At 41.7% G+C, this 27,737-nt stretch overlaps 1 long non-coding RNA gene and 33 other non-coding genes across 34 annotated transcripts; all 34 read right to left on the bottom strand.

The window, feature by feature from the left end:
- Nucleotides 1-614: 614 nt before the first annotated feature.
- TRNAV-UAC (transfer RNA valine (anticodon UAC)) lies at nt 615-687 on the bottom strand. The gene has a single exon. It is a non-coding gene; the product is annotated as a tRNA-Val (tRNA).
- Nucleotides 688-752: 65 nt separating this feature from the next.
- TRNAA-AGC (transfer RNA alanine (anticodon AGC)) lies at nt 753-825 on the bottom strand. Its single transcript has one exon. It is a non-coding gene; the product is annotated as a tRNA-Ala (tRNA).
- Nucleotides 826-2,132: 1,307 nt separating this feature from the next.
- On the bottom strand, nt 2,133-2,205 carry TRNAA-AGC (transfer RNA alanine (anticodon AGC)). The gene has a single exon. It is a non-coding gene; the product is annotated as a tRNA-Ala (tRNA).
- A 200-nt stretch (nt 2,206-2,405) lies between these two features.
- TRNAV-AAC (transfer RNA valine (anticodon AAC)) lies at nt 2,406-2,478 on the bottom strand. Its single transcript has one exon. It is a non-coding gene; the product is annotated as a tRNA-Val (tRNA).
- Nucleotides 2,479-3,095: 617 nt separating this feature from the next.
- TRNAA-AGC (transfer RNA alanine (anticodon AGC)) lies at nt 3,096-3,168 on the bottom strand. Its single transcript has one exon. It is a non-coding gene; the product is annotated as a tRNA-Ala (tRNA).
- A 200-nt stretch (nt 3,169-3,368) lies between these two features.
- TRNAV-AAC (transfer RNA valine (anticodon AAC)) lies at nt 3,369-3,441 on the bottom strand. Its single transcript has one exon. It is a non-coding gene; the product is annotated as a tRNA-Val (tRNA).
- A 617-nt stretch (nt 3,442-4,058) lies between these two features.
- Nucleotides 4,059-4,131, bottom strand: TRNAA-AGC (transfer RNA alanine (anticodon AGC)). Its single transcript has one exon. It is a non-coding gene; the product is annotated as a tRNA-Ala (tRNA).
- Nucleotides 4,132-4,748: 617 nt separating this feature from the next.
- Nucleotides 4,749-4,821, bottom strand: TRNAA-AGC (transfer RNA alanine (anticodon AGC)). Its single transcript has one exon. It is a non-coding gene; the product is annotated as a tRNA-Ala (tRNA).
- Nucleotides 4,822-5,162: 341 nt separating this feature from the next.
- On the bottom strand, nt 5,163-5,235 carry TRNAA-AGC (transfer RNA alanine (anticodon AGC)). Its single transcript has one exon. It is a non-coding gene; the product is annotated as a tRNA-Ala (tRNA).
- A 341-nt stretch (nt 5,236-5,576) lies between these two features.
- Nucleotides 5,577-5,649, bottom strand: TRNAA-AGC (transfer RNA alanine (anticodon AGC)). Its single transcript has one exon. It is a non-coding gene; the product is annotated as a tRNA-Ala (tRNA).
- Nucleotides 5,650-6,820: 1,171 nt separating this feature from the next.
- TRNAA-AGC (transfer RNA alanine (anticodon AGC)) lies at nt 6,821-6,893 on the bottom strand. The gene has a single exon. It is a non-coding gene; the product is annotated as a tRNA-Ala (tRNA).
- A 203-nt stretch (nt 6,894-7,096) lies between these two features.
- Nucleotides 7,097-7,169, bottom strand: TRNAV-AAC (transfer RNA valine (anticodon AAC)). The gene has a single exon. It is a non-coding gene; the product is annotated as a tRNA-Val (tRNA).
- A 1,031-nt stretch (nt 7,170-8,200) lies between these two features.
- Nucleotides 8,201-8,273, bottom strand: TRNAA-AGC (transfer RNA alanine (anticodon AGC)). Its single transcript has one exon. It is a non-coding gene; the product is annotated as a tRNA-Ala (tRNA).
- A 341-nt stretch (nt 8,274-8,614) lies between these two features.
- Nucleotides 8,615-8,687, bottom strand: TRNAA-AGC (transfer RNA alanine (anticodon AGC)). The gene has a single exon. It is a non-coding gene; the product is annotated as a tRNA-Ala (tRNA).
- A 1,172-nt stretch (nt 8,688-9,859) lies between these two features.
- TRNAA-AGC (transfer RNA alanine (anticodon AGC)) lies at nt 9,860-9,932 on the bottom strand. The gene has a single exon. It is a non-coding gene; the product is annotated as a tRNA-Ala (tRNA).
- A 203-nt stretch (nt 9,933-10,135) lies between these two features.
- TRNAA-AGC (transfer RNA alanine (anticodon AGC)) lies at nt 10,136-10,208 on the bottom strand. Its single transcript has one exon. It is a non-coding gene; the product is annotated as a tRNA-Ala (tRNA).
- Nucleotides 10,209-11,656: 1,448 nt separating this feature from the next.
- Nucleotides 11,657-11,729, bottom strand: TRNAA-AGC (transfer RNA alanine (anticodon AGC)). Its single transcript has one exon. It is a non-coding gene; the product is annotated as a tRNA-Ala (tRNA).
- A 617-nt stretch (nt 11,730-12,346) lies between these two features.
- Nucleotides 12,347-12,419, bottom strand: TRNAA-AGC (transfer RNA alanine (anticodon AGC)). The gene has a single exon. It is a non-coding gene; the product is annotated as a tRNA-Ala (tRNA).
- A 200-nt stretch (nt 12,420-12,619) lies between these two features.
- Nucleotides 12,620-12,692, bottom strand: TRNAV-AAC (transfer RNA valine (anticodon AAC)). The gene has a single exon. It is a non-coding gene; the product is annotated as a tRNA-Val (tRNA).
- A 1,031-nt stretch (nt 12,693-13,723) lies between these two features.
- TRNAA-AGC (transfer RNA alanine (anticodon AGC)) lies at nt 13,724-13,796 on the bottom strand. Its single transcript has one exon. It is a non-coding gene; the product is annotated as a tRNA-Ala (tRNA).
- A 203-nt stretch (nt 13,797-13,999) lies between these two features.
- On the bottom strand, nt 14,000-14,072 carry TRNAA-AGC (transfer RNA alanine (anticodon AGC)). Its single transcript has one exon. It is a non-coding gene; the product is annotated as a tRNA-Ala (tRNA).
- Nucleotides 14,073-14,415: 343 nt separating this feature from the next.
- TRNAA-AGC (transfer RNA alanine (anticodon AGC)) lies at nt 14,416-14,488 on the bottom strand. Its single transcript has one exon. It is a non-coding gene; the product is annotated as a tRNA-Ala (tRNA).
- A 203-nt stretch (nt 14,489-14,691) lies between these two features.
- Nucleotides 14,692-14,764, bottom strand: TRNAA-AGC (transfer RNA alanine (anticodon AGC)). The gene has a single exon. It is a non-coding gene; the product is annotated as a tRNA-Ala (tRNA).
- A 203-nt stretch (nt 14,765-14,967) lies between these two features.
- TRNAA-AGC (transfer RNA alanine (anticodon AGC)) lies at nt 14,968-15,040 on the bottom strand. The gene has a single exon. It is a non-coding gene; the product is annotated as a tRNA-Ala (tRNA).
- Nucleotides 15,041-15,657: 617 nt separating this feature from the next.
- Nucleotides 15,658-15,730, bottom strand: TRNAA-AGC (transfer RNA alanine (anticodon AGC)). The gene has a single exon. It is a non-coding gene; the product is annotated as a tRNA-Ala (tRNA).
- A 200-nt stretch (nt 15,731-15,930) lies between these two features.
- Nucleotides 15,931-16,003, bottom strand: TRNAV-AAC (transfer RNA valine (anticodon AAC)). Its single transcript has one exon. It is a non-coding gene; the product is annotated as a tRNA-Val (tRNA).
- A 1,031-nt stretch (nt 16,004-17,034) lies between these two features.
- Nucleotides 17,035-17,107, bottom strand: TRNAA-AGC (transfer RNA alanine (anticodon AGC)). The gene has a single exon. It is a non-coding gene; the product is annotated as a tRNA-Ala (tRNA).
- A 203-nt stretch (nt 17,108-17,310) lies between these two features.
- TRNAA-AGC (transfer RNA alanine (anticodon AGC)) lies at nt 17,311-17,383 on the bottom strand. The gene has a single exon. It is a non-coding gene; the product is annotated as a tRNA-Ala (tRNA).
- A 758-nt stretch (nt 17,384-18,141) lies between these two features.
- On the bottom strand, nt 18,142-18,214 carry TRNAA-AGC (transfer RNA alanine (anticodon AGC)). The gene has a single exon. It is a non-coding gene; the product is annotated as a tRNA-Ala (tRNA).
- Nucleotides 18,215-18,417: 203 nt separating this feature from the next.
- TRNAA-AGC (transfer RNA alanine (anticodon AGC)) lies at nt 18,418-18,490 on the bottom strand. The gene has a single exon. It is a non-coding gene; the product is annotated as a tRNA-Ala (tRNA).
- Nucleotides 18,491-19,108: 618 nt separating this feature from the next.
- On the bottom strand, nt 19,109-19,181 carry TRNAA-AGC (transfer RNA alanine (anticodon AGC)). Its single transcript has one exon. It is a non-coding gene; the product is annotated as a tRNA-Ala (tRNA).
- A 479-nt stretch (nt 19,182-19,660) lies between these two features.
- On the bottom strand, nt 19,661-19,733 carry TRNAA-AGC (transfer RNA alanine (anticodon AGC)). The gene has a single exon. It is a non-coding gene; the product is annotated as a tRNA-Ala (tRNA).
- A 200-nt stretch (nt 19,734-19,933) lies between these two features.
- TRNAV-UAC (transfer RNA valine (anticodon UAC)) lies at nt 19,934-20,006 on the bottom strand. The gene has a single exon. It is a non-coding gene; the product is annotated as a tRNA-Val (tRNA).
- A 1,698-nt stretch (nt 20,007-21,704) lies between these two features.
- LOC149680091 (uncharacterized) lies at nt 21,705-25,920 on the bottom strand. Its single transcript, XR_016365605.1, has 3 exons — nt 25,784-25,920; nt 25,639-25,715; nt 21,705-21,796 (listed from the first exon to the last, which is right to left on the bottom strand). It is a non-coding gene; the product is annotated as an uncharacterized LOC149680091 (long non-coding RNA).
- Between the last annotated feature and the right edge of the window lie 1,817 nt (nt 25,921-27,737).

Here is a 27,737-nt window from a genome sequence, read left to right as displayed (position 1 = left end):
TTGTGCTGAGTTTTCGAAGAGATCTACCTTATTATTATGTCTAATCACGGTGGTCAAAACATGTATTTATCTGGGCTCGAACCTGAGACCTTCCGCGAGTAAACCGGACGTGACAACCAACTACACCATAGATACTTGGCTATTCTGAGTTTTCGAAGAGATCTACCTTATTATTATGTCTAATCACGATGGTCAAAACATGTATCTATCAAGGCTCGAACCTGAGACCTTCCTCGTGTAAAGCGGATGTGATAGCCACTACACCATAGATACGTGTTAACATAAAGTTTTCGAAGAGATGTAGCTTATTATTATGTCTAATCACGATGATCAAAACATGTTTCTACCAGCGCTCGAACCTGTGACCTTCCGCGCGTTAGGCGGACGTTATAACCACTTAACCATAGTTACTTTGTCATACAGAGTTTTCGAAGAGATGTACCTTATTATTATGTCTAATCACGATGGTCAAAACATGTATCTACCAGGGCTCGAAGCTGGGACCTTCCCCGTGCTAGGCGGACGTGATAACCACCACACCATAGATCCTTGGCTGTTCTGAGTTTTCGAAGAGATCTATCTTATTAATATGTCTTATCACGATGGTCGGAACATGTATCTATCAGGGCTCGAACCTGAGACCTTCCGCGTGTAAAGCGGACGTGATTACCACTACACCATAGATACTTGATTATCCGAAGTTTTCCAAGAGATCGAGCTTATTATTATGTCCAATCACGATGGTCAAAACATGTATCTACCAGGGCTCGAACCTGGGACCTTCCCCGTGCTAGGCGGACGTGATAACCACCACACCATAGATCCTTGGTTGTGCTGAGTTTTCGAAGAGATCTACCTTATTATTATGTCTAATCACGATGGTCAAAACATTTATCTATCAAGGCTCGAACCTGAGACCTTCCGCGTGTAAAGCGGACGTGATAACCACTACACCATAGATACCTGGTTATCCTAGGTTTTCCAAGAGATCGAGCTTATTATTATGTCCAATCACGATGGTCAAAACATGTATCTACCAGTGTTCAAACCTGGGACCTTCCGCGTTTAAAGCGGACGTGATGACCACTACACCATAGATACTTGCTTTTTCTGATCTTTCGAAGAGATCTACCTTATTATTATGTCTAATCACGGTGGTCAAAACATGTATTTATCTGGACTAGAACCTGAGACCTTCCGCCAGTAAAGCGCACGTGATAACCACTACACCATAGATACTTGGCTATTCTGAGTTTTCGAAGAGATGTACCTTATTATTATGTCTAATCACCATGGTCAAAACATGTATCTATCAGGGCTCGAACCTGACACCTTCCGCGTGTAAAGCGGACGTGATAATCACTACAACATAGATACTTTGTTATACAGAGTTTTCGAAAAGAAGTACCTTATTATTATGTCCAATCACGATGGTCAAAACATGTATCTACCAGGGCTCGAACCTGAGACCTACCGCGTGTAATGCGGACGTGATAACCACTACACCATAGATACTTAGTTGTGCTGAGTTTTCGAAGAGATCTACCTTATTATTATGTCTAATCACGATGGTCAAAACATTTATTTATCTGGGCTCGAACCTGAGACCTTCCGCGAGTTAAGCGGACGTGATAAGCACTACACCATAGATACTTGGTTGTGCTGAGTTTTCGAAGAGATCTACTTTATTATTATGTCTAATCACGATGGTCAAAACATGTATCTATCAGGGCTCGAACCTGAGACCTTCCGCGTGTTAGTCGGACGTGATAACCACTACACCATAGATACTTGGTTGTTCTAAGTTTTCGAAGAGATCTACCTTATTATTATGTCTAATCAAGATGGTCAAAACATGTATCTATCAAGGCTCGAACCTGAGACCTTCCGCGTGTAAAGCGGACGTGATAACCACTACACCATAGATACCTGGTTATCCTGAGTTTTCCAAGAGATCGAGCTTATTATTATGTCCAATCACGATGGTCAAAACATGTTTCTATCAGGGTTCGAACCTGGGACCTTCCGCGTTTAAAGCGGACATGATAACCACTACACCATAGATAATTTGTCATACAGAGTTTTTGAAAAGGTGTACCTTATTATTATGTCCAATCACGATGGTCAAAACATGTATCTACCAGGGCTCGAAGCTGGGACCTTCCGCGTGCTAGGCGGACGTGATAACCACTACACCATAGATACTTTTTGTGCTGAGTTTTCGAAGAGATCTACCTTATTATTATGTCTAATCACGATGGTCAAAACATGTATCTATCAGGGCTCGAACCTGAGACCTTCCGCGTGTAAAGCGGATGTGATAGCCACTACACCATAGATACGTGTTAACATAATTTTCGAACAGATGTAGCTTATTTTTATGTCTAATCACGATGATCAAAACATGTATCTACCAGGGCTCGAACCTGGGACCTTCCGCGTGTTAGGCGGACGTGATAACCACTACACCATAGATACTTGACTATTCTGAGTTTTCGAAGAGATCGACTTTATTAATATGTCTAATCACGATGGTCAAAACATGTATCTATCAGAGCTCGAACCTGAGACCTTCCGCGAGTAAAGAGGACGTGATAACCACTACACCATAGAAACTTGGCTGGTGTGAGTTTTCGAAGAGATCTACCTTATTGTTAAGTCTAATCACGATGATCAAAACATGTATCTATCAGGGCACGAACCTGAGACCTTCCGCGTGTTAGTCGGACGTGATAACCACTACACCATAGATACTTGGTTGTTCTAAGTTTTCGAAGAGATCTACCTTATTATTATGTCTAATCAAGATGGTCAAAACATGTATCTATCAGGGCTCGAACCTGAGACCTTCCGCGTGTAAAGCGGACGTGATAACCACTACACCATAGATTCCTGGTTATCCTGAGTTTTCCAAGAGATCGAGCTTATTATTATGTCCAATCACGATGGTCAAAACACGTTTCTACCAGGGTTCGAACCTGGGACCTTCCGCGTTTAAAGCGGACATGATAACCACTACACCATAGATACTTTGTCATACAGAGTTTTTGAAAAGGTGTACCTTATTATTATGTCCAATCACGATGGTCAAAACTTGTATCTACCAGGGCTCGAAGCTGGGACCTTCCGCGTGCTAGGCGGACGTGATAACCACTACACCATAGATACTTCTTGTGCTGAGTTTTCGAAGAGATCTACCTTATTATTATGTCTAATCACGATGGTCAAAACATGTATCTATCAGGGCTCGAACCTGAGACCTTCCGCGTGTAAAGCGGATGTGATAGCCACTACACCATAGATACGTGTTAACATAGTTTTCGAACAGATGTAGCTTATTTTTATGTATAATCACGATGATCAAAACATGTATCTACCAGGGCTCGAACCTGGGACCTTCCGCGTGTTAGGCGGACGTGATAACCACTACACCATAGATACTTGACTATTCTGAGTTTTCGAAGAGATCTATCTTATTAATATGTCTAATCACGATGGTCAAAACATGTATCTATCAGAGCTCGAACCTGAGACCTTCCGCGAGTAAAGCGGACGTGATAACCACTACACCATAGATACTTGGCTGGTGTGAGTTTTCGAAGAGATCTACCTTATTATTATGTCTAATCACGATGATCAAAACATGTATCTATCAGGGCACGAACCTGAGACCTTCCGCGTGTAAAGCGGACCTGATAACCACTACACCATAAATACTTGGCTGTTATGAGTTTTCGAAGAGATCTACCTTATCATTATGTCTAATCACGATGATCAAAACATGTACCTATCAGGGCTTTAACCTGATACCTTCCGCGTGTAAAGCGGACGTTATAACCATTACACCATAGATACTTTGTCATACAGAGTTTTCGAAAAGATGTACCTTATTATTATGTCTAATCACGATGGTCAAAACATGTATCTACCAGGGCTCGAACCTGGGACCACCCGCGAGTTAGTCGGACGTGATAACCTCTACACCATAGATACTTGGTTGTACTAAGTTTTCGAAGAGATGTACCTTATTATTATGTCTAATCACGATGATCATAACATGTATCTACCAGGGCTCGAACCTGGGGCCTTCCACGTGCTAGGCGGACGTGATAACCACCACACCATAGACACTTGGTTGTTCTGAGCTTTCGAAGAGATCTACCTTATTATTATGTCTAATCACTATGGTCAAAACATGTATCTATCAGGGCTCGAACCTGAGACCTTCCGCGAGTAAAGCGGACGTGATAACCACTACACCATAGATACTTGGCTGGTGTGAGTTTTCGAAGAGATCTACCTTATTATTATGTCTAATCACGATGATCAAAACATGTATCTATCAGGGCACGAACCTGAGACCTTCCGCGTGTAAAGCGGACCTGATAACCACTACACCATAAATACTTGGCTGTTATGAGTTTTCGAAGAGATCTACCTTATCATTATGTCTAATCACGATGATCAAAACATGTACCTATCAGGGCTTTAACCTGATACCTTCCGCGTGTAAAGCGGACGTTATAACCATTACACCATAGATACTTTGTCATACAGAGTTTTCGAAGAGATCTACCTTGTTATTATGTCTAATCACGATGATCAAAACATGTATCTACCAGCGCTTGAACCTGGGACCTTCCGCGTGTTAGGCGGACTTTATAACCACTAAACCATAGATACTTTGTCATACAGAGTTTTCGAAGAGATGTACCTTATTATTATGTCTAATCACGATGATCATAACATGTATCTACCAGGGCTCGAACCTGGGGCCTTCCACGTGCTAGGCGGACGTGATAACCACCACACCATAGACACTTGGTTGTTCTGAGCTTTCGAAGAGATCTACCTTATTATTATGTCTAATCACTATGGTCAAAACATGTATCTATCAGGGCTCGAACCTGAGACCTTCCGCGAGTAAAGCGGACGTGATAACCACTACACCATAGATACTTGGTTGTTCTGAGTTTTCGAAGAGATCTATCTTATTATTATGTCTAATCACGATGGTCAAAACATGTGTCTATCAGGGCTCGAACCTGGATACTTCCGCGTGTGAAGCGGACGTGATAACCGCTACACCACAGATACGTGTTAATACATAGTTTTCGAAGAGATGTACCTTATTATTATGTCTAATCACGATGGTCAAAACATGTATCTACCAGGGCTCGAACTTAGGACCATCCGCGTGCTAGGCGGACGTGATAACCACTACGCCATAGATACTTGGTTGTTCTGAGTTTTCGAAGAGATCTACCTTATTATTATGTCTAATCACGGTGGTCGGACCATGTATCTATCAGGGCTCGAACCTGAGACCTTCCGCGAGTAAAGCGGACGTGATAACCACTACACCATAGATACTTGGTTGTTCTGAGTTTTCGAAGAGATCTATCTTATTATTATGTCTAATCACGATGGTCAAAACATGTGTCTATCAGGGCTCGAACCTGGATACTTCCGCGTGTGAAGCGGACGTGATAACCGCTACACCACAGATACGTGTTAATACATAGTTTTCGAAGAGATGTACCTTATTATTATGTCTAATCACGATGGTCAAAACATGTATCTACCAGGGCTCGAACTTAGGACCATCCGCGTGCTAGGCGGACGTGATAACCACTACGCCATAGATACTTGGTTGTTCTGAGTTTTCGAAGAGATCTACCTTATTATTATGTCTAATCACGGTGGTCAAAACATGTATTTATCTGGGCTCGAACCTGAGACCTTCCGCGAGTAAAACGGACGTGACAACCAACTACACCATAGATACTTGGCTATTCTGAGTTTTCGAAGAGATCTACCTTATTATTATGTCTAATCACGATGGTCAAAACATGTATCTATCAAGGCTCGAACCTGAGACCTTCCTCGTGTAAAGCGGACGTGATAACCACTACACCATAGATACTTGGCTGTTCTGAGTTTTCGAAGAGATCTATCTTATTATTATGTCTAATCACGATGGTCGGACCATGTATCTATCAGGGCTCGAACCTGAGACCTTCAGCGTGTAAAGCGGACGTGATAACCACTACACCATAGATACTTGATTATCCGAAGTTTTCCAAGAGATCGAGCTTATTATTATGTCCAATCACGATGGTCAAAACATGTATCTACCAGGGCTCGAACCTGGGACCTTCCCCGTGCTAGGCGGACGTGATAACCACCACACACTATATATCCTTGGTTGTGCTGAGTTTTCGAAGAGATCTACCTTATTATTATGTCTAATCACGATGGTCAAAACATGTATCTATCAAGGCTCAACCTGAGACCTTCCGCGTGTAAAGCGGTAGTGATAACCACTACACCATAGATACCTGGTTATCCTAAGTTTTCCAAGAGATCGAGCTTATTATTATGTCCAATCACGATGGTCAAAACATGTATCTACCAGTGTTCAAACCTGGGACCTTCCGCGTTTGAAGCGGACGTGATGACCACTACACTATAGATACTTGCTTTTTCTGATCTTTCGAAGAGATCTACCTTATTATTATGTCTAATCACGGTGGTCAAAACATGTATTTATCTGGACTAGAACCTGAGACCTTCCGCCAGTTAAGCGCACGTGATAACCACTACACCATAGATACTTGGCTATTCTGAGTTTTCGAAGAGATGTACCTTATTATTATGTCTAATCACCATGGTCAAAACATGTATCTATCAGGGCTGGAACCTGACACCTTCCGCGTGTAAAGCGGACGTGATAACCACTACAACATAGATACTTTGTTATACAGAGTTTTCGAAAAGAAGTACCTTATTATTATGTCCAATCACGATGGTCAAAACATGTATCTACCAGGGCTCGAAGCTGGGACCTTCCGCGTGCTAGGCGGACGTGATAACCACTACACCATAGATACTTAGTAGTGCTGAGTTTTCGAAGAGATCTACCTTATTATTATGTCTAATCACGATGGTCAAAACATTTATTTATCTGGGCTCGAACCTGAGACCTTCCGCGAGTAAAGCGGACGTGATAAGCACTACACCATAGATACTTGGTTGTGCTGAGTTTTCGAAGAGATCTACCTTATTATTATGTCTAATCACGATGATCAAAACATGTATCTACCAGGGCTCGAACCTGGGACCTTCCGCGTGTTAGGCGGACGTGATAACCACTACACCATAGATACTTGACTATTCTGAGTTTTCGAAGAGATCTATCTTATTAATATGTCTAATCACGATGGTCAAAACATGTATCTATCAGAGCTCGAACCTGAGACCTTCCGCGAGTAAAGCGGACGTGATAACCACTACACCATAGATACTTGGCTGGTGTGAGTTTTCGAAGAGATCTACCTTATTATTATGTCTAATCACGATGATCAAAACATGTATCTATCAGGGCACGAACCTGAGACCTTCCGCGTGTAAAGCGGACCTGATAACCACTACACCATAGATACTTGGCTGTAATGAGTTTTCGAAGAGATCTACCTTATCATTATGTCTAATCACGATGATCAAAACATGTACCTATCAGGGCTTTAACCTGATACCTTCCGCGTGTAAAGCGGACGTTATAACCATTACACCATAGATACTTTGTCATACAGAGTTTTCGAAAAGATGTACCTTATTATTATGTCTAATCACGATGGTCAAAACATGTATCTACCAGGGCTCGAACCTGGGACCACCCGCGAGTTAGTCGGACGTGATAACCTCTACACCATAGATACTTGGTTGTACTAAGTTTTCGAAGAGATCTACCTTATTATTATGTCTAATCAAGATGGTCAAAACATGTATCTATCAGGGCTCGAACCTGAGACCTTCCGCGTGTAAAGCGGACGTGATAACCACTACACCATAGATAAGTGTTGGTTTACAGTTTTCGAAGAGATCTACTTAATTATTATGTCTAATCACGATGGTGAAAACATAGATTTATCAGGGCTCGAACCTGAGACCTTCCGCGTGTAAAGCGGACGTGATGACCACTACACCATAGATACTTGCTTTTTCTGATCTTTCGAAGAGATCTACCTTGTTATTATGTCTAATCACGATGATCAAAACATGTATCTACCAGCGCTTGAACCTGGGACCTTCCGCGTGTTAGGCGGACTTTATAACCACTAAACCATAGATACTTTGTCATACAGAGTTTTCGAAGAGATGTACCTTATTATTATGTCTAATCACGATGATCACAACATGTATCTACCAGGGCTCGAACCTGGGGCCTTCCACGTGCTAGGCGGACGTGATAACCACCACACCATAGACACTTGGTTGTTCTGAGCTTTCGAAGAGATCTACCTTATTATTATGTCTAATCACTATGGTCAAAACATGTATCTATCAGGGCTCGAACCTGAGACCTTCCGCGAGTAAAGCGGACGTGATAACCACTACACCATAGATACTTGGTTGTTCTGAGTTTTCGAAGAGATCTATCTTATTATTATGTCTAATCACGATGGTCAAAACATGTGTCTATCAGGGCTCGAACCTGGATACTTCCGCGTGTGAAGCGGACGTGATAATCGCTACACCACAGATACGTGTTAATACATAGTTTTCGAAGAGATGTACCTTATTATTATGTCTAATCACGATGGTCAAAACATGTATCTACCAGGGCTCGAACTTAGGACCATCCGCGTGCTAGGCGGACGTGATAACCACTACGCCATAGATACTTGGTTGTTCTGAGTTTTCGAAGAGATCTACCTTATTATTATGTCTAATCACGGTGGTCAAAACATGTATTTATCTGGGCTCGAACCTGAGACCTTCCGCGAGTAAAACGGACGTGACAACCAACTACACCATAGATACTTGGCTATTCTGAGTTTTCGAAGAGATCTACCTTATTATTATGTCTAATCACGATGGTCAAAACATGTATCTATCAAGGCTCGAACCTGAGACCTTCCTCGTGTAAAGCGGACGTGATAACCACTACACCATAGATACTTGGCTGTTCTGAGTTTTCGAAGAGATCTATCTTATTATTATGTCTAATCACGATGGTCGGACCATGTATCTATCAGGGCTCGAACCTGAGACCTTCAGCGTGTAAAGCGGACGTGATAACCACTACACCATAGATACTTGATTATCCGAAGTTTTCCAAGAGATCGAGCTTATTATTATGTCCAATCACGATGGTCAAAACATGTATCTACCAGGGCTCGAACCTGGGACCTTCCCCGTGCTAGGCGGACGTGATAACCACCACACACTATATATCCTTGGTTGTGCTGAGTTTTCGAAGAGATCTACCTTATTATTATGTCTAATCACGATGGTCAAAACATGTATCTATCAAGGCTCGAACCTGAGACCTTCCGCGTGTAAAGCGGTAGTGATAACCACTACACCATAGATACCTGGTTATCCTAAGTTTTCCAAGAGATCGAGCTTATTATTATGTCCAATCACGATGGTCAAAACATGTATCTACCAGTGTTCAAACCTGGGACCTTCCGCGTTTGAAGCGGACGTGATGACCACTACACTATAGATACTTGCTTTTTCTGATCTTTCGAAGAGATCTACCTTATTATTATGTCTAATCACGGTGGTCAAAACATGTATTTATCTGGACTAGAACCTGAGACCTTCCGCCAGTTAAGCGCACGTGATAACCACTACACCATAGATACTTGGCTATTCTGAGTTTTCGAAGAGATGTACCTTATTATTATGTCTAATCACCATGGTCAAAACATGTATCTATCAGGGCTGGAACCTGACACCTTCCGCGTGTAAAGCGGACGTGATAACCACTACAACATAGATACTTTGTTATACAGAGTTTTCGAAAAGAAGTACCTTATTATTATGTCCAATCACGATGGTCAAAACATGTATCTACCAGGGCTCGAAGCTGGGACCTTCCGCGTGCTAGGCGGACGTGATAACCACTACACCATAGATACTTAGTAGTGCTGAGTTTTCGAAGAGATCTACCTTATTATTATGTCTAATCACGATGGTCAAAACATTTATTTATCTGGGCTCGAACCTGAGACCTTCCGCGAGTAAAGCGGACGTGATAAGCACTACACCATAGATACTTGGTTGTGCTGAGTTTTCGAAGAGATCTACCTTATTATTATGTCTAATCACGATGATCACAACATGTATCTACCAGGGCTCGAACCTGGGGCCTTCCACGTGCTAGGCGGATGTGATAACCACTACACCATAGACACTTGGTTGTTCTGAGCTTTCGAAGAGATCTACCTTATTATTATGTCTAATCACTATGGTCAAAACATGTATCTATCAGGGCTCGAACCTGAGACCTTCCGCGAGTAAAGCGGACGTGATAACCACTACACCATAGATACTTGGTTGTTCTGAGTTTTCGAAGAGATCTATCTTATTATTATGTCTAATCACGATGGTCAAAACATGTGTCTATCAGGGCTCGAATCTGGATACTTCCGCGTGTGAAGCGGACGTGATAACCGCTACACCACAGATACGTGTTAATACATAGTTTTCGAAGAGATGTACCTTATTATTATGTCTAATCACGATGGTCAAAACATGTGTTTATCTGGGCTCGAACCTGAGACCTTCCGCGAGTAAAACGGACGTGACAACCAACTACACCATAGATACTTGGCTATTCTGAGTTTTCGAAGAGATCTACCTTATTATTATGTCTAATCACGATGGTCAAAACATGTATCTATCAAGGCTCGAACCTGAGACCTTCCTCGTGTAAAGCGGACGTGATAACCACTACACCATAGATACTTGGCTGTTCTGAGTTTTCGAAGAGATCTATCTTATTATTATGTCTAATCACGATGGTCGGAACATGTATCTATCAGGGCTCGAACCTGAGACCTTCAGCGTGTAAAGCGGACGTGATAACCACTACACCATAGATACTTGATTATCCGAAGTTTTCCAAGAGATCGAGCTTATTATTATGTCCAATCACGATGGTCAAAACATGTATCTACCAGGGCTCGAACCTGGGACCTTCCCCGTGCTAGGCGGACGTGATAACCACCACACACTATATATCCTTGGTTGTGCTGAGTTTTCGAAGAGATCTACCTTATTATTATGTCTAATCACGATGGTCAAAACATGTATCTATCAAGGCTCGAACCTGAGACCTTCCGCGTGTAAAGCGGACGTGATAACCACTACACCATAGATACCTGGTTATCCTAAGTTTTCCAAGAGATCGAGCTTATTATTATGTAAAATCACGATGGTCAAAACATGTATCTACCAGTGTTCAAACCTGGGACCTTCCGCGTTTGAAGCGGACGTGATGACCACTACACTATAGATACTTGCTTTTTCTGATCTTTCGAAGAGATCTACCTTATTATTATGTCTAATCACGGTGGTCAAAAAATGTATTTATCTGGACTAGAACCTGAGACCTTCCGCCAGTTAAGCGCACGTGATAACCACTACACCATAGATACTTGGCTATTCTGAGTTTTCGAAGAGATGTACCTTATTATTATGTCTAATCACCATGGTCAAAACATGTATCTATCAGGGCTGGAACCTGACACCTTCCGCGTGTAAAGCGGACGTGATAACCACTACAACATAGATACTTTGTTATACAGAGTTTTCGAAAATAAGTACCTTATTATTATGTCCAATCACGATGGTCAAAACATGTATCTACCAGGGCTCGAAGCTGGGACCTTCCGCGTGCTAGGCGGACGTGATAACCACTACACCATAGATACTTAGTAGTGCTGAGTTTTCGAAGAGATCTACCTTATTATTATGTCTAATCACGATGGTCAAAACATTTATTTATCTGGGCTCGAACCTGAGACCTTCCGCGAGTAAAGCGGACGTGATAAGCACTACACCATAGATACTTGGTTGTGCTGAGTTTTCGAAGAGATCTACTTTATTATTATGTCTAATCACGATGGTCAAAACATGTATCTATCAGGGCTCGAACCTGAGACCTTCCGCGTGTTAGTCGGACGTGATAACCACTACACCATAGAGACTTGGTTGTTCTAAGTTTTCGAAGAGATCTACCTTATTATTATGTCTAATCAAGATGGTCAAAACATGTATCTATCAGGGCTCGACCCTGAGACCTTCCGCGTGTAAAGCGGACGTGATAACCACTACACCATAGATTCCTGGTTATCCTGAGTTTTCCAAGAGATCGAGCTTATTATTATGTCCAATCACGATGGTCAAAACACGTTTCTACCAGGGTTCGAACCTGGGACCTTCCGCGTTTAAAGCGGACATGATAACCACTACACCATAGATACTTTGTCATACAGAGTTTTTGAAAAGGTGTACCTTATTATTATGTCCAATCACGATGGTCAAAACTTGTATCTACCAGGGCTCGAAGCTGGGACCTTCCGCGTGCTAGGCGGACGTGATAACCACTACACCATAGATACTTCTTGTGCTGAGTTTTCGAAGAGATCTACCTTATTATTATGTCTAATCACGATGGTCAAAACATGTATCTATCAGGGCTCGAACCTGAGACCTTCCGCGTGTAAAGCGGATGTGATAGCCACTACACCATAGATACGTGTTAACATAGTTTTCGAACAGATGTAGCTTATTTTTATGTATAATCACGATGATCAAAACATGTATCTACCAGGGCTCGAACCTGGGACCTTCCGCGTGTTAGGCGGACGTGATAACCACTACACCATAGATACTTGACTATTCTGAGTTTTCGAAGAGATCTATCTTATTAATATGTCTAATCACGATGGTCAAAACATGTATCTATCAGAGCTCGAACCTGAGACCTTCCGCGAGTAAAGCGGACGTGATAACCACTACACCATAGATACTTGGCTGGTGTGAGTTTTCGAAGAGATCTACCTTATTATTATGTCTAATCACGATGATCAAAACATGTATCTATCAGGGCACGAATCTGAGACCTTCCGCGTGTAAAGCGGACCTGATAACCACTACACCATAGATACTTGGCTGTTATGAGTTTTCGAAGAGATCTACCTTATCATTATGTCTAATCACGATGATCAAAACATGTACCTATCAGGGCTTTAACCTGATACCTTCCGCGTGTAAAGCGGACGTTATAACCATTACACCATAGATACTTTGTCATACAGAGTTTTCGAAAAGATGTACCTTATTATTATGTCTAATCACGATGGTCAAAACATGTATCTACCAGGGCTCGAACCTGGGACCACCCGCGAGTTAGTCGGACGTGATAACCTCTACACCATAGATACTTGGTTGTACTAAGTTTTCGAAGAGATCTACCTTATTATTATGTCTAATCAAGATGGTCAAAACATGTATCTATCAGGGCTCGAACCTGAGACCTTCCGCGTGTAAAGCTGACGTGATAACCACTACACCATAGATAAGTGTTGGTTTACAGTTTTCGAAGAGATCTACTTAATTATTATGTCTAATCACGATGGTGAAAACATAGATTTATCAGGGCTCGAACCTGAGACCTTCCGCGTGTAAAGCGGACGTGATGACCACTACACCATAGATACTTGCTTTTTCTGATCTTTCGAAGAGATCTACCTTGTTATTATGTCTAATCACGATGATCAAAACATGTATCTACCAGCGCTTGAACCTGGGACCTTCCGCGTGTTAGGCGGACTTTATAACCACTAAACCATAGATACTTTGTCATACAGAGTTTTCGAAGAGATGTACCTTATTATTATGTCTAATCACGATGATCACAACATGTATCTACCAGGGCTCGAACCTGGGGCCTTCCACGTGCTAGGCGGACGTGATAACCACCACACCATAGACACTTGGTTGTTCTGAGCTTTCGAAGAGATCTACCTTATTATTATGTCTAATCACTATGGTCAAAACATGTATCTATCAGGGCTCGAACCTGAGACCTTCCGCGAGTAAAGCGGACGTGATAACCACTACACCATAGATACTTGGTTGTTCTGAGTTTTCGAAGAGATCTATCTTATTATTATGTCTAATCACGATGGTCAAAACATGTATCTACCAGGGCTCGAACTTAGGACCATCCGCGTGCTAGGCGGACGTGATAACCACTACGCCATAGATACTTGGTTGTTCTGAGTTTTCGAAGAGATCTACCTTATTATTATGTCTAATCACGGTGGTCAAAACATGTATTTATCTGGGCTCGAACCTGAGACCTTCCGCGAGTAAAACGGACGTGATAACCACCACACACTATATATCCTTGGTTGTGCTGAGTTTTCGAAGAGATCTACCTTATTATTATGTCTAATCACGATGGTCAAAACATGTATCTATCAAGGCTCGAACCAGAGACCTTCCGCGTGTAAAGCGGACGTGATAACCACTACACCATAGATACCTGGTTATCCTAAGTTTTCCAAGAGATCGAGCTTATTATTATGTCCAATCACGATGGTCAAAACATGTATCTACCAGGGCTCGAAGCTGGGACCTTCCGCGTGCTAGGCGGACGTGATAACCACTACACCATAGATACTTAGTAGTGCTGAGTTTTCGAAGAGATCTACCTTATTATTATGTCTAATCACGATGGTCAAAACATTTATTTATCTGGGCTCGAACCTGAGACCTTCCGCGAGTAAAGCGGACGTGATAAGCACTACACCATACATACTTGGTTGTGCTGAGTTTTCGAAGAGATCTACCTTATTATTATGTCTAATCACGATGATCACAACATGTATCTACCAGGGCTCGAACCTGGGGCCTTCCACGTGCTAGGCGGACGTGATAACCACTACACCATAGACACTTGGTTGTTCTGAGTTTTCGAAGAGATGTACCTTATTATTATGTCTAATCACCATGGTCAAAACATGTATCTATCAGGGCTGGAACCTGACACCTTCCGCGTGTAAAGCGGACGTGATAACCACTACAACATAGATACTTTGTTATACAGAGTTTTCGAAAATAAGTACCTTATTATTATGTCCAATCACGATGGTCAAAACATGTATCTACCAGGGCTCGAAGCTGGGACCTTCCGCGTGCTAGGCGGACGTGATAACCACTACACCATAGATACTTAGTAGTGCTGAGTTTTCGAAGAGATCTACCTTATTATTATGTCTAATCACGATGGTCAAAACATTTATTTATCTGGGCTCGAACCTGAGACCTTCCGCGAGTAAAGCGGACGTGATAAGCACTACACCATAGATACTTGGTTGTGCTGAGTTTTCGAAGAGATCTACTTTATTATTATGTCTAATCACGATGGTCAAAACATGTATCTATCAGGGCTCGAACCTGAGACCTTCCGCGTGTTAGTCGGACGTGATAACCACTACACCATAGAGACTTGGTTGTTCTAAGTTTTCGAAGAGATCTACCTTATTATTATGTCTAATCAAGATGGTCAAAACATGTATCTATCAGGGCTCGACCCTGAGACCTTCCGCGTGTAAAGCGGACGTGATAACCACTACACCATAGATTCCTGGTTATCCTGAGTTTTCCAAGAGATCGAGCTTATTATTATGTCCAATCACGATGGTCAAAACACGTTTCTACCAGGGTTCGAACCTGGGACCTTCCGCGTTTAAAGCGGACATGATAACCACTACACCATAGATACTTTGTCATACAGAGTTTTTGAAAAGGTGTACCTTATTATTATGTCCAATCACGATGGTCAAAACTTGTATCTACCAGGGCTCGAAGCTGGGACCTTCCGCGTGCTAGGCGGACGTGATAACCACTACACCATAGATACTTCTTGTGCTGAGTTTTCGAAGAGATCTACCTTATTATTATGTCTAATCACGATGGTCAAAACATGTATCTATCAGGGCTCGAACCTGAGACCTTCCGCGTGTAAAGCGGATGTGATAGCCACTACACCATAGATACGTGTTAACATAGTTTTCGAACAGATGTAGCTTATTTTTATGTATAATCACGATGATCAAAACATGTATCTACCAGGGCTCGAACCTGGGACCTTCCGCGTGTTAGGCGGACGTGATAACCACTACACCATAGATACTTGACTATTCTGAGTTTTCGAAGAGATCTATCTTATTAATATGTCTAATCACGATGGTCAAAACATGTATCTATCAGAGCTCGAACCTGAGACCTTCCGCGAGTAAAGCGGACGTGATAACCACTACACCATAGATACTTGGCTGGTGTGAGTTTTCGAAGAGATCTACCTTATTATTATGTCTAATCACGATGATCAAAACATGTATCTATCAGGGCACGAATCTGAGACCTTCCGCGTGTAAAGCGGACCTGATAACCACTACACCATAGATACTTGGCTGTTATGAGTTTTCGAAGAGATCTACCTTATCATTATGTCTAATCACGATGATCAAAACATGTACCTATCAGGGCTTTAACCTGATACCTTCCGCGTGTAAAGCGGACGTTATAACCATTACACCATAGATACTTTGTCATACAGAGTTTTCGAAAAGATGTACCTTATTATTATGTCTAATCACGATGGTCAAAACATGTATCTACCAGGGCTCGAACCTGGGACCACCCGCGAGTTAGTCGGACGTGATAACCTCTACACCATAGATACTTGGTTGTACTAAGTTTTCGAAGAGATCTACCTTATTATTATGTCTAATCAAGATGGTCAAAACATGTATCTATCAGGGCTCGAACCTGAGACCTTCCGCGTGTAAAGCTGACGTGATAACCACTACACCATAGATAAGTGTTGGTTTACAGTTTTCGAAGAGATCTACTTAATTATTATGTCTAATCACGATGGTGAAAACATAGATTTATCAGGGCTCGAACCTGAGACCTTCCGCGTGTAAAGCGGACGTGATGACCACTACACCATAGATACTTGCTTTTTCTGATCTTTCGAAGAGATCTACCTTGTTATTATGTCTAATCACGATGATCAAAACATGTATCTACCAGCGCTTGAACCTGGGACCTTCCGCGTGTTAGGCGGACTTTATAACCACTAAACCATAGATACTTTGTCATACAGAGTTTTCGAAGAGATGTACCTTATTATTATGTCTAATCACGATGATCACAACATGTATCTACCAGGGCTCGAACCTGGGGCCTTCCACGTGCTAGGCGGACGTGATAACCACCACACCATAGACACTTGGTTGTTCTGAGCTTTCGAAGAGATCTACCTTATTATTATGTCTAATCACTATGGTCAAAACATGTATCTATCAGGGCTCGAACCTGAGACCTTCCGCGAGTAAAGCGGACGTGATAACCACTACACCATAGATACTTGGTTGTTCTGAGTTTTCGAAGAGATCTATCTTATTATTATGTCTAATCACGATGGTCAAAACATGTATCTACCAGGGCTCGAACTTAGGACCATCCGCGTGCTAGGCGGACGTGATAACCACTACGCCATAGATACTTGGTTGTTCTGAGTTTTCGAAGAGATCTACCTTATTATTATGTCTAATCACGGTGGTCAAAACATGTATTTATCTGGGCTCGAACCTGAGACCTTCCGCGAGTAAAACGGACGTGACAACCAACTACACCATAGATACTTGGCTATTCTGAGTTTTCGAAGAGATCTACCTTATTATTATGTCTAATCACGATGGTCAAAACATGTATCTATCAAGGCTCGAACCTGAGACCTTCCTCGTGTAAAGCGGACGTGATAACCACTACACCATAGATACTTGGCTGTTCTGAGTTTTCGAAGAGATCTATCTTATTATTATGTCTAATCACGATGGTCGGACCATGTATCTATCAGGGCTCGAACCTGAGACCTTCAGCGTGTAAAGCGGACGTGATAACCACTACACCATAGATACTTGATTATCCGAAGTTTTCCAAGAGATCGAGCTTATTATTATGTCCAATCACGATGGTCAAAACATGTATCTACCAGGGCTCGAACCTGGGACCTTCCCCGTGCTAGGCGGACGTGATAACCACCACACACTATATATCCTTGGTTGTGCTGAGTTTTCGAAGAGATCTACCTTATTATTATGTCTAATCACGATGGTCAAAACATGTATCTATCAAGGCTCGAACCAGAGACCTTCCGCGTGTAAAGCGGACGTGATAACCACTACACCATAGATACCTGGTTATCCTAAGTTTTCCAAGAGATCGAGCTTATTATTATGTCCAATCACGATGGTCAAAACATGTATCTACCAGGGCTCGAAGCTGGGACCTTCCGCGTGCTAGGCGGACGTGATAACCACTACACCATAGATACTTAGTAGTGCTGAGTTTTCGAAGAGATCTACCTTATTATTATGTCTAATCACGATGGTCAAAACATTTATTTATCTGGGCTCGAACCTGAGACCTTCCGCGAGTAAAGCGGACGTGATAAGCACTACACCATACATACTTGGTTGTGCTGAGTTTTCGAAGAGATCTACCTTATTATTATGTCTAATCACGATGATCACAACATGTATCTACCAGGGCTCGAACCTGGGGCCTTCCACGTGCTAGGCGGACGTGATAACCACTACACCATAGACACTTGGTTGTTCTGAGCTTTCGAAGAGATCTACCTTATTATTATGTCTAATCACTATGGTCAAAACATGTATCTATCAGGGCTCGAACCTGAGACCTTCCGCGAGTAAAGCGGACGTGATAACCACTACACCATAGATACTTGGTTGTTCTGAGTTTTCGAAGAGATCTATCTTATTATTATGTCTAATCACGATGGTCAAAACATGTGTCTATCAGGGCTCGAACCTGGATACTTCCGCGTGTGAAGCGGACGTGATAACCGCTACACCACAGATACGTGTTAATACATAGTTTTCGAAGAGATGTACCTTATTATTATGTCTAATCACGATGGTCAAAACATGTATTTATCTGGGCTCGAACCTGAGACCTTCCGCGAGTAAAACGGACGTGACAACCAACTACACCATAGATACTTGGCTATTCTGAGTTTTCGAAGAGATCTACCTTATTATTATGTCTAATCACGATGGTCAAAACATGTATCTATCAACGCTCGAACCTGAGACCTTCCTCGTGTAAAGCGGACGTGATAACCACTACACCATAGATACTTGGCTGTTCTGAGTTTTCGAAGAGATCTATCTTATTATTATGTCTAATCACGATGGTCGGAACATGTATCTATCAGGGCTCGAACCTGAGACCTTCAGCGTGCTAGGCGGACGTGATAACCACTACACCATAGATACTTAGTAGTGCTGAGTTTTCGAAGAGATCTACCTTATTATTATGTCTAATCACGATGGTCAAAACATTTATTTATCTGGGCTCGAACCTGAGACCTTCCGCGAGTAAAGCGGACGTGATAAGCACTACACCATAGATACTTGGTTGTGCTGAGTTTTCGAAGAGATCTACTTTATTATTATGTCTAATCACGATGGTCAAAACATGTATCTATCAGGGCTCGAACCTGAGACCTTCCGCGTGTAAAGCGGACGTGATAACCACTACACCATAGAGACTTGGTTGTTCTAAGTTTTCGAAGAGATCTACCTTATTATTATGTCTAATCAAGATGGTCAAAACATGTATCTATCAGGGCTCGAACCTGAGACCTTCCGCGTGTAAAGCGGAGGTGATAACCACTACACCATAGATACTTTGTCATACAGAGTTTTTGAAAAGATGTACCTTATTATTATGTCCAATCACGATGGTCAAAACATGTATCTACCAGGGCTCGAAGCTGGGACCTTCCGCGTGCTAGGCGGACGTGATAACCACTACACCATAGATACTTTTTGTGCTGAGTTTTCGAAGAGATCTACCTTATTATTATGTCTAATCACGATGGTCAAAACATGTATCTATCAGGGCTCGAACCTGAGACCTTCCGCGTGTAAAGCTGATGTGATAGCCACTACACCATAGATACGTGTTAACATAGTTTTCGAACAGATGTAGCTTATTTTTATGTCTAATCACGATGATCAAAACATGTATCTACCAGGGCTCGAACCTGGGACCTTCCGGGTGTAAGGCGGACGTGATAACCACTACACCATAGATACTTGGCTATTCTGAGTTTTCGAAGAGATCTACCTTATTATTATGTCTAATCACGATGGTCAAAACATGTATCTATCAGAGCTCGAACCTGAGACCTTCCGCGAGTAAAGCGGACGTGATAACCACTACACCATAGATACTTGGCTGGTGTGAGTTTTCGAAGAGATCTACCTTATTATTATGTCTAATCACGATGATCATAACATGTATCTATCAGGGCACGAACCTGAGACCTTCCGCGTGTAAAGCGGACGTGATAACCACTACACCATAGATACTTGGCTGTTATGAGTTTTCGAAGAGATCTACCTTATCATTATGTCTAATCACGATGATCAAAACATGTACCTATCAGGGCTCGAACCTGATACCTTCCGGGTGTAAAGCGGACGTGATAACCATTACACCATAGATACTTTGTCATACAGAGTTTTCGAAAAGATGTACCTTATTATTATGTCTAATCACGATGGTCAAAACATTTATCTACCAGGGCTCGAACCTGGGACCACCCGCGAGTTCAAATGACAATTAAATTTAATCGACATAGACATACATAGGTGATTCGTGAGGTAGAACTCGCGATCTTAATCGTAAATTTTCGGAGTTTCTTGTTTTAAATCAATTAACAAATAGCTATAGGGTTCTCTAGTGGCTAGTCTGTACGCTTCCGTAATACGCTGTGGGTTATCTGGACTTATTTGTTGCGCTAAATATCTAATAGAGGCGACATCTCGAGGATTTTTCATTATTATAAAATAGGAAGAGTTTTGAGAAATTATCCGCGATTGGCTACCCTTGGGAAACAGTTGTTGAGTAATAATAATGACCCTATACCCTAAATGATGCGACGTCACGCACACTAAATCGGCAATATGAGTTTGCTTAAATAATTGGCTAGCTAGGTCGTCTAATATCAAGTAGGAGTCGCGATTCATTTCCCAAAAGTCCGGATCCGCCGTTGGCAAGCCTTGAATAAATTGAATTCCCGGAATCAATTGTTTCAATTTTTCGTAGTTTGGTTGCCAGGCGGCGTAGCAATAAATAACCTTTTTATGCGGTGGGTCAAACATAAGCTGATGATTTTGCAATAAGTTACTTAAAAGAAAACTCTTCCCCGCTTGCGTTGGCCCCACGATTAGAAATTGAGCGGGTGTTTGGAACTTTAAAGAATGCGAGACTGACTCGGTTGGATTCATTTTAAATAATAAACATTTTATTATTGTTCACAGGTTATTTAAAAAAACATAGATATTTAAAAAAACATTAATAATCAAAAAATTAAAACACTATAAACCCAAAAACCCCAAAAAAACCCTTACATATTTAAACAGCATTAAAAAACAATATAAACAAAAAAATCCTTTTACCCAAAAAAAATCCCTATTAATTAATTGTTTTTAAAAATTTTTTTTCAAATTCCGTTATCCTTTGGCGAAAGCGTTGGTCGTTGATGAGGTCAAAGTTCACGCGAGACTCGAAGGGTAGTTGGTACACACGCACTACAGTAGAAAACACGACGGATTTATGCGCACGCGCACTTTTTCGTTTCCCGACCGCTCGTTGTTGGTGGCTGGGCATGTTTGGATTAGAGGCTCGCAAACATCCTCGCCCTCGCTGGTCGGGAAGTCGGGAAACTCCTGACGCAGTGGTTTGTTGTTGCACGGTTTTTTGGAAACCATCGGACACGATGGACTGTGCTTCCGATGTTCCCTCGATGGATGGTCCGTGCAACGCCACTGGTACAAGGCGATGCCGCAAAAGGCGCAGCGCGTCGTCTGTGTTTCTACATCTGCAAGATAGAAACCGTCTTTGGCCAGGGCTTCGATAGGAACGCAAGATTCCCACAAGCCCTCAAAAGTATGTCTTCGCCTAGCCTCGTAATTCATGCGAAAGAGATGTTGAAGAGGGTGTTGCCTCTTTGAAACCGTAGGGTCGACTGGTTGTCAAATCGGCGTTCAACAATCTCTTATTCGAGGTTTGGCGAAATCTTTTGGTGATTTTAACGGCCTCTAGCTGCAGCTTGTATTTGTCCCGTTTAAAATTAAAAGGGACATTGACTGTAACTTCCTTTTCCGGATTCATCGCCACACTTTCAAAGGTTTCAAAGTCAAGTTTTTCAAGATGTTCTCGATTTAACGTCAACCCTTTAATTTTCTTGACTTCTTTTCCTTTGCTAGTGCGAAACGAGTAACATTTGGCACCGGTACTACAAAAGGAAGTTATATAATCACCGCCGAGTTCGTCCGCCCAGCAACCAATATGATTGCCAGTTGGAATGTCAAACTTTCCCGGTAGATGGCGGTAGATTATCGAGTCGGTGTCACAATACAAGGCTGCGCGGTCCAATTGAAGCAACATCTTGTTCAATTCGAGTCGCCCGTAGCAAGAAACGAAGCTCCCCACAATGGCCGACCCCAGTTTGTAGTCCGAAACGTAATCGCTTTTGGCTTTGTACGATACGAGAGCGATCGACTACGTAACTGGCCGTAAGTCGACTAATTCCAGAGTGTAATCGCTCGCGTATCGTATCAATTCGTAATAATTGTTGATAAAGATGCTGCGAATCTTTCCCGTATTTAACGCCATGCGACCCCAAAGAGAATTTAAATTAATTTTAGCGATATTACGCAGGGAAGGATTTGATTGAATATCCGCCACTGTCAGAGAAAGCTTTTCATTCTTGTTTATATCAGCGATATACGCCTCTTTTTGCAGAGGCGTTTGCGCGTGAGCTGGAAATCCGGAATTCTTCACTTTCAAGGCGATAAAATCAATCATGTACTGGGCGAAGAAATATTCCGTTTTTGGATAATGGTAAACCTCGAATATATCGAGGAGTTTATAACCATGCTCCATAGCGGCATAGACTTCAACCGTTGGCCAGACTGATTCGAAAGCCCGTTCATTGACAGTGTGATCGCAGACTTTCGCTCGCAATTCTAGACACGTGCGACAGAGGGCGTAGGCTAATTTACCACCGCTGCGAAAGGGAATTAAGGGGATGTGGAGATCTTGAGGGGCCAGCAGACGACAACTCATAACGCCAAAATACCACCCTGGCGATTTGTCAAAATCTCTGTTATAGATTATGGGGTGACCGCTAGGGTATGGACAATCGCGACAAACTTTCGGGTACAAAGAAATTATATCCTTGTAGAAAATTTTCTCCTCACCCTGCACGTGGCAGTTAAGAACAAAATTTTCCGTTCGTCCCCCATAGAGAGCGCTACGGGCTGATATTTGAGGTCGAAAAGTTAAACTTTTGCAGAAAGCCTTTGCTTCGGCGTTTTCTTTTAAAAGCTTAGCAAATTGACACTCAAAAATCGAGGTATATTCATACCCGACCATCTTCTCTTTAATAAACAACTCTCTATCTAGCGTCCGCTCGTACAGAAATCTGTTGCTGGCTTTAAGTTGGGTATTGTAGGCATTGAGTTTTTGGCATGGACAACCGTGAAAGTAGCAACCGTGGAAATCGTAGATTTTGGGCCGAGTTTCACTGTAACCGTCGACTAAGTAGCGACCCACCCGATATTCACCCCCATAGCTTAAAGCCGTTCGCAATTTTATATTTTCCGTTTTCTCCACCCAAGCGAGATATTTTAAGCTAATCTGACTGTGATTAAATTTCGCGTTATAGCCGTTAGAAGGAACAATACCCATGCTGTAAGGTTTATAGTAATTGTTAAGATAAATAGTGGTTAAAGCACCCGCCAAAGTAATATTTTTTAAGCAAAAAGGGTCTAATTTTGTTAGATCTACGTAAATTTTTCTAAAAGCTTCGACGCCTTGTCTTAGGACTTTGACGTCTTGAATGCAATATTTAATAAGCTCCTCTTTGATGTTGTAAATAGATCCTTCCATTGACGCGTACCAAGTTTGAAAATCTCGATAATCATTGGCTTTCATTTGAGCTACGTTAAAGTACGAAGCTTCAGGGATGACGCCAATGTAATTAAGATTTTCTTCGGTATGAAAATCAAATGGAAAGAATCCTTTCGCTACATCGCCGAGGCTAAACATGCTGGTGAAATTACGCAGAGGTTGACTAATGTAATTAAAGCTATCGAGGAATCTAATTTGCGGTCCCTCAAGATGAATCATTAAAATTTTACTGCCATCAAAAATAACGGCAGGGGTGACGTGTCTATGGACTAAAGCGTCAAGAATTAAGAAGTTATCAAAAGCTTTCGCGTAATGAGCTACGACTTGAGTGTTAGTAAAGCGCGGTTGGTACGTTTTACGTTTCTGTCCAGTCAAAACTACCTGCTCGACGCTAAATAAATAATTTAAAAATTGCTCGACGCAATTGGCGCCATAAAAAATTTTGGTTTCAAAGCCAGCTTCAGTCTCTACGTCGCAAACTAGTAAAATGGGGACGTGGATATTATTTCTAAGAATAGTCTCAATGTCGTAATAAATAAACCGCGAGGCTTTCATTTTGGTTTCCAAAGGCATAACAAAATGTTCACCTGGCGGATGAACTATTTTACACTGAGAGCATTCGGGATTGCAGTCGTGCTCCTCACCCATCAGTCGCCCACATTCTAAACATCGTTTTTGACTCGCGCAGGTGCCATTAAGTAAATGAGTTTCGTAGCAAGGGCCCGGGAAAAAGTAGCGGTGGCATTCGTCGCAACGTTTTAAAACATCCTCGTTGGTTAAATGAAAAGCTTCTCCTTGACACCAAAAACATATATAGGGCTTTGTATCCTCGGGGCATTTATGCTCTTTTAACAATTCACGTTTGTAAAAAGATTTTAAGCATAAATCGCAAGAGGTACAACCACCCATCATGCCGTGCCAAGTTTTCGCGGGGTGGATATGGTCGCCAATTTTAAGGAGATAGATAAATTTAGGAGCTTGGGGGCCTTTGAAAAATATGGTAAAATTATTCGCAGCATCAACTATTACAAGCCTATAATGGGGAGCTAAATAATTTTGAAATTTTTGAATATCTTCTAGAGTAACGGAACCCTCGGGGACTCCGGCTTTCCTGTGCAAGATTTTCGCAATATTACCCACGAGGGTGCTATTGCGTTTCAGTTTGTCAAAATTGTTCTTGTTAAAGGGCGGACCTTGCTTATTTTGTTGGTAAAAATTGCGATCGGCCATCTCTTTACCCAGAACTAAACTTCGAGCAAAACAAAGGTTATCATTATTCTCCATAAAAATAAATTGGTTATTTTGTTTAACAAAATAATCCAAATTAACCAAAGTTCTATTTTTTATGGACTTATAATAAGTCCCTATATTCGCATCGAGGTTTAGAAAAATTATGTCAAACTGAAAATCTTCGCCATTAAAGACAAAGTCCCGACTAGATTGCGTTACTCTATAGATGGTGCGCATAATTCGCTTACTGGTGAATTTGTCAATTTTTATAAATTTAATATTAACGGGGGTCGTCAATCCGGGGGAGCTTAAAACAAATCGAACTCGATTATACCCGGGGTTCTCGGTTACTAATTTACGTATAACTTCGTCGAGAATTTTTCGAAAAATTCGAAAAAAATCTCGCGTTGGAATGTCTTCCAAATTTTTAAAAGCTATACGCAAATCGATTTGTTTGCAATGCCACTTGCAACTCGTTTTGTCAATCTGCCGCTCAATTGTGTAGAAACGGTTTACCTGTGCGTGTTCCTCTCCCTCACTACCCTCCGAGTCACTCCCGCTGCTGCCGCTGCTCGAACTCATTTTTTGAATCTCTATCAGAAATAAAAATAAATTGGAACAAAATTTTGGTTTGTAAATTTATTGTTAATAAGATACTTACTTTGCTGGGCGGCTGCTGCGTGGCCTGAGCGTCACCCTTTATGTCCTCCACCAACCGGTGGAAGGCGTTGAGGAGTTTGACGGCGTCCTTGTCTTTGCCGTCAACGACTCGCTTCAGTCGTTTGTGGGAGCACTCCCAAAGCTTTTCGGCTTGGGAGTCCTTTATGTCTTTAAATTTGTAGACACTTATGTCTACAAAATAGTCCCCTTTTCGCGGGGGGACTTTTGTCTCGAAGTACTGGCCGTCGCTCCTCAGCCGGTACGACCATTCAATTCCGTGAATGCCAACGACGTGTTTTTGTAGTACGTCTTGGACGAACGTCTCGTCGTCCGAGTCGATTAACACCTCGACAGGGTCGGGCTTCAAAAATTGATTTATGGTGCGCTTACCGCTGCTGGTTCCGGCTCGATCCCCAGGAGAAGACGGTGGAGAGTCAAACATAGACTGTGATTCTTGAAGATATTTGCTACTCATGGCTGGATTGATTGTGTAAACCCTATGCCCATGCTCGAGCTTTTATACCCAAAATCTCAGGGCCATTTTTTTTTTAAAATACAGGCCCAGACATGGGTTTTTATAACACAACCTTATTCTATTCGTATTAAGAGTTTTAAAAAATATAATTATGTCTGATACGCTATTTTTTAATTTAACCTAAAATACATTTTTCATTGTGGAGTTGATACTAAAGATTAAAGAGGACATTAATATATCTATCTATATAAAAAATAACCTCTTTAGTTTAATATTAATATACATTTATTTAGATTTAAATCATGTTAAAAAACAATTTCTGTCCCTCCCAAAGTAATTAGTTTTAACCTTCACTAATAAATTGTTTTTCTTATATAAAACTTTCTCGTGAGAATTATTCAAATTTAATTATTCGAAACACGCCTAAACAAGCTTTTGCATACGAATAATATTTGTCCCCTTAGGCATCTATCAAAGTAACTTCTTTTTAACCTTCGCTAAAGGGTTTTTTTTATATAACATGATCTCGTTTGAATTATTTAAAACACGCCTAGACAACTTTTTTGCATACGAAAAAAACTTAGACCTCGGAGAGATTTTGTAATTTTATGCCTATATATCTAATTAACTTTTTGCTATTTATTGAATTTTAAGAATCTTGAAAGTATTGGCTAGACACTATTAGATTTGACCTCGCTAATTTTGTATATAAGCCCCAAGTTTCAAAATGAAAGTTATCAGTTGTTTAACTTCTGTTGCTGAAACACCAGTTTCAAAAACTTTAAGATGTCTTTTTCTACCGCTCCTCGTTTGCCCTGCCTGCCTGTGATGAAAATCCATCCGGCAGCGCTTACTCCCCGTCGTGCCACCCCCCAGTCGGCCGGACTGGACTTATATTGTCCAGTGGATACCGTAATCGACCCTCACGGTATCAAAATTGTGTCGACTGGGTTAGGCGTGATGCTGCCCGAGAACAGCTACGGCCGCATTGTTGGCCGTAGCAGCTTAACGGCCCAAGGGCTGTTTGTTGCCGAGGGGACGATAGGTATGTTTATTAGTTATTTTATAGTGCGTAAAAGTATAATAATTCTTAACAATAATAGACGCCGACTATCGGGGACCCCTAAAAGTCGTCATCGTCAACGTCGGGGACACCGCCTACACTATCCAACGGGGCAATAGAGTTGCCCAGTTGATAGTGACCCCGGTTATATTGCTAAGACCGGTGGAAACGGCGGTAAATATTTTCAAGTTTTTTAATTTAGAATTCAACTTGTAACATGTTTTTATGTTATCTCTAGAGTTTGACCCCTACGTTACGCGGCAATGGGGGGTTTGGGTCGACCGGCGTCTAGTAATTTTTTATTGGTGGTGGGTTTTTTTTTGTAAATATTTTAGTTTTATATATTTTTGTTATTTTGTTTTAATGTTATTAAAATCTTTATTTGCATATTTGTATATTCTTTCCAGACTTATAATT

The sequence above is a fragment of the Phalangium opilio genome, unplaced genomic scaffold, assembly GCF_054372755.1.
Source record: "Phalangium opilio isolate 3A_F unplaced genomic scaffold, DU_Popi_V2 ptg000039l_2, whole genome shotgun sequence".
NCBI classification, from domain to species: domain Eukaryota; kingdom Metazoa; phylum Arthropoda; class Arachnida; order Opiliones; family Phalangiidae; genus Phalangium; species Phalangium opilio.
This window is presented reverse-complemented; position numbering and strand designations above follow the sequence as displayed.